Source organism: Rhinichthys klamathensis, unplaced genomic scaffold (genome assembly GCF_029890125.1).
Source record: "Rhinichthys klamathensis goyatoka isolate OS25496 unplaced genomic scaffold, OSU_Roscu_1.1 h1tg000726l_1, whole genome shotgun sequence".
Classification (NCBI taxonomy): Eukaryota; Metazoa; Chordata; class Actinopteri; order Cypriniformes; family Leuciscidae; genus Rhinichthys; species Rhinichthys klamathensis.
This window is the reverse complement of record NW_026607140.1, coordinates 334,274-338,760: the sequence shown is the minus strand read 5'-3', so window position 1 is coordinate 338,760 and position 4,487 is coordinate 334,274. Positions and strand designations below refer to the sequence as shown.

The following is a 4,487-nucleotide window of genomic DNA, read 5'->3' as shown; positions in this document are numbered from 1 at the left end:
CCTGGATATTTAACACCTCTGTCTTGTGAGTATGTTTCTGTGTCCACAGGTCCGGCTCACAGGGAGAGAGAGTGGCAGAGAGACAGCCAGCAGAGCCCAGATGATGGACGTCCGTCCACTTCATCTCAACACTCTCGCAGAGGTCCGGCACTGAAGAGAAAGCTCAGTTCTAGCGCTCAGGTGTCCGACTCCCATCACAGCGCATCCTCAATATCCAGCACCCATGCGGCTGAACACCATCAACCCGTCAGTGCTGGTGCTGAGGAAGAGGAGATGCCAATGAGGAAGAGGAGGAGGATGGAGAGTTTTGTGAAGCTTCATTACTGTGACTGGAGCGACATCATCTCAGACCAGAAAACTGCACCGATACATGAGAGAAGAGCTGAGGGTAAATCAAATGACCATTGGAGAATATAATTAATTACCATAATGACCACACCATATTATATCAAAACACAACTGAAGTTTGATCAAGCCAATAATCAGATTTATTTTTTATTCCAAGACATGTCATGACATATTTAAAAAGGATTGTTTAAAAAATAAAACAAATTGACAGAAGAATACCCATAATATGAGTATCCAATGTTTAATAATTATAATTATTAGTTTGAAACATGCTTTTGTCTGATATATTCCCTGCTTTAGATCAGAATGGTGTCCAGTCCAGTGCCTGTGCAGCAGAGGATCATGGTCTTCAGGCTCTATCCAGTGGTGTTGAAGATCAGCAGGTTCAAACCCCTCCAGCTCCAGTCCACCACAGTCCAGCTCTTCTCCAGGAATGCTTTAAGGTATTGGCCCTATAAGCTACAACTGAATATATTAACATTTGGAACATTAGTTTTAAATGTTCTTTGTTTATTGTGATATGGGAATAAATGAAGGTGAAATCTCTTGTGTGTGCTCTATGTATATCATCAGCCTGTTCGTGAGGAAAGTGCTAGTCAGGAGAGAGTGAGGAAGAAGAGTAGTTGTGTAGATCTGCTGTCTCTCCACTGGAGTTCTGGAGAGCATCTCTCTCTTCACAGCAGTGGCTCAGGTCAGGAGAGAGCGAGGAAGAAGAGTAGTTGTGTAGATCTGCTGTCTCTCCACTGGAGATCTGGAGAGCATCTCTCTCTTCACAGCAGTGGCTCAGGTCAGGAGAGAGCGAGGAAGAAGAGTAGTTGTGTAGATCTGCTGTCTCTCCACTGGAGTTCTGGAGAGCATCTCTCTCTTCACAGCAGTGGCTCAGGTCAGGAGAGAGCGAGGAAGAATAGTAGTTGTGTAGATCTGCTGTCTCTCCACTGGAGTTCTGGAGAGCATCTCTCTCTTCACAGCAGTGGCTCAGGTCAGGAGAGAGCGAGGAAGAAGAGTAGTTGTGTAGATCTGCTGTCTCTCCACTGGAGATCTGGAGAGCATCTCTCTCTTCACAGCAGTGGCTCAGGTCAGGGGCAGAAAGTGGAGGATCAGACCACTGACACCATTAGTGAGAGACACGCCGAGGGTAAATCCAGTGACCAGTCGAGGATGTGGAAATGCTCTGTTTATTAGTGCTCTGTACATCAGAAAGTCTACATATGATAGATATGAGTGTCCATTAATGGAAACGTGTCATTCATGGGAACTTAATTCATTAAGGGAATTTGTCCCTCGGATGAAGTGCCATTAATTACCATATGTCACAAATTCACACCGATATCAAAATCCAAAAGTTTGATCAAAGTTATGATTTTTTCCAGGACATGTCTTCAATATTTAAACAGAACTTTTATTTTTTAAATCAGAGGATCATGGTCTTCAGGACGCTGTATCCAGTGGTGTTGAAGATTAGCAGGTTCAAACCCGTCCAGCTCCAGTCCACCACAGTCCAGTCCGTCCAGCACCGGCTCACAGCAACAGAGCGGACGTGACAACTGAGGGTGAGTGACGGCCATGACCTCAAACATTAAACTCACGGCTGTCCATGACACTAAAATGAATCATCTTTTTGCAGACGACATTTTGAGCCGGTATGAAATGGGCAGAATGCTTGGTGAGGGATCGTTCGGCTCTGTTTATGAAGGGAAACGCTTGGAGGACGGCCTTGAGGTGTCTGCATTTACTTACAATATTTAGCCAACAAATTATTTTGTCTCACTATTTCCATTTCAAGTCTTTTTGTGGATATTTTCCCACTATTTACTGCATTTGACATGTTAGAAAAGTAACGTTTTTTTTTTTTTTGGTTGATCAGGTGGCAGTGAAAATTGCCAGAAAGCCGCAGAACATGAAATACATCTACATTGTAAGTCGGCTACACTCACTATGTTGTTTTCAAATGAAAATATGTAAACATAATGACAACACCTTCATATAACAATGATCTTTGTTCCAGCCTGGTCATCCCGCACCCGTCCCGCACAAGGCTTGATTACTGCAATTCCCTGTATTTGGGCATTAACCGTGCACCACTCAACCGCCTGCAAATGGTTCAGAATGCAGCTGCTAGGCTCCTTACTGGAGTGCGCAAACGGGACCATATTACTCCGGTTCTGAAGTCACTGCACTGGCTCCCTATTTGTTACAGAGTTGATTTTAAAGTAGTGATGTTGGTTTTTAAATCCTTGAATGGATTGGCCCCTTCGTATATGACTGATCTTCTATCCAGTTATAACTCTGGAAGGTCTCTTAGGTCATCCAACCAGAGACTGTTAACTGTACCGCGGACCAGATTAAAAACGAGAGGAGATCGAGCTTTTGCTGTCGCTGCACCAAAACTTTGGAACAGCCTCCCTGTCCCTGTCAGAACTGCTTCTTCACTGCTCGAGTTTAAAGCAAAACTTAAAACGTATTTTTTTTCTTTGGCTTATAACTGTAGCTGATGTGTGCTGTGTTTGGTCTGTTTTTATTCCGTGTGTAATCTATGTTGTACTCGGTGCGAAATGTTGATGATGTTTGATGTACAGCACCTTGGTCAACAAATGTTGTTTTTAATGGTGCTATATAAATAAATCTGAGTTGAGTTGAGTTGAGTCCCATTAGAGATCGGCCTATTAACCCTTGCTAATAGCGGCCCCAAAGTCTCCGAGATCATTGAGCTGCTGGACTGGCAGGACCAGCCTGACCAATACATCATGGTCTTGGAGCGTCCCGCACCCTGTAAAGATCTGTGGTTCTGGAACGGTCACGAAGGCATCCTAAATGAGGACACAGCACGGTTTATTATGGCGCAGGCAACAGTGGCGGCTCAGATGTGCTGTCGCCGTGGAGTGTTTCACCGGGATATTAAGCTGGAGAACCTGCTGATCAACACAGAAACTCTTGAGCTCAAACTGATTGACTTCGGGTGCGGGGATCTCCTGCAGGAATCTGGCTATGAACGATTCTGTGGTATGAATTATGAATCAAACCTGTAGTTTGGGACTTTAAGCTACACTGTGTAACTTTTTTAGTTTATTCTTAGCTAAAAACACTTAGTTCTTTCAAAAATATATGTGCTCATTAATGTATATTTACTTTGTTCAAGTAATAAAGTATTCTCGTGAGTGTATAATATGCCATTGAAAATACATACGGGTGAGGGGTTCTAATGTCGGTCGCCATGTTGCCCCTCCATCTTGAAAGTACATTAGCCAAAGAGGGACGTACCCGTTAATTCAAGCTTCGCCTTTCGCGTTTTAACACTCGATGGCACCGTGTCGAATGTCATATAAATAACCTATATGTTACCTGACAAATTAAATTACTGCAAATTATAATAGTTTTCTAAAATAACCTCATCACTTGAAGGAACACTCATGGACGAGGTTGAACTGGAAGCCATGTTAATCTTGGACTACATTGGCCACTGTAGGAGTTAAAACGAAATCGGAATTGAGAGGAACAGAAACTAATATTCACTGGATGGTCATATACCTTTTCACCGCTAGATGGGGGTAAAAATCACACAGTGTAGCTTTAAGTTAGTGACTAGTTCAATCGGTGTCATATAAACCATATCTCACATTTGAGGCAGCATTTTTTTAAATGAAAAACACCAGATGTTTTAAGCACATGCTCTGGTATTTCATACTCTGGTTCAATATGGAAGAATTAATTGGACTTTAATATTTGTAACCCACAGAAGACAGTCTACAAATGTGTACAATGATGCGCAAATATTTCACTATCTGCAAATGTGTATATTTACATTTGTGATACGTAAAATCATATCCACAAAAATACAGGGTGATGTGTACAACACAAAACTGTTTTTACACATTTGCAGATTACTTCCTGTGAATTTGTGGGTCACGTTACATTTGTAAGTTCCTTTTTTACACATTTGTGGAATTTTGTCCAATGTGTACTGCAGAGATCTGTAAATAAACATATACACAAATATCTCACAACCTAAAACATGTATTTTTACATTTGTGTTGTGTAAAATCATATTCACAAAAATAATGTGTGATTTGTAAATACACACAATTTAATCTGTACAAATATCTTTTTATTTCACATACAAAGTGTGATTTACGCTTTTGTGG

General features: G+C 41.7%; 1 long non-coding RNA gene across 2 annotated transcripts; it reads left to right on the top strand.

The window, feature by feature from the left end:
* The first annotated feature begins 264 nt into the window (after positions 1–264).
* Positions 265–2,377, top strand: LOC130077252 (uncharacterized). Of its 2 annotated transcripts, XR_008805725.1 has the most exons (6): positions 265–388; positions 685–791; positions 1,764–1,898; positions 1,973–2,067; positions 2,213–2,263; positions 2,354–2,377. It is a non-coding gene; the product is annotated as an uncharacterized LOC130077252 (long non-coding RNA). The 2 variants fall into 2 exon arrangements; XR_008805724.1 differs by lacking the exon at positions 685–791.
* The last annotated feature ends 2,110 nt before the right edge of the window (positions 2,378–4,487 follow it).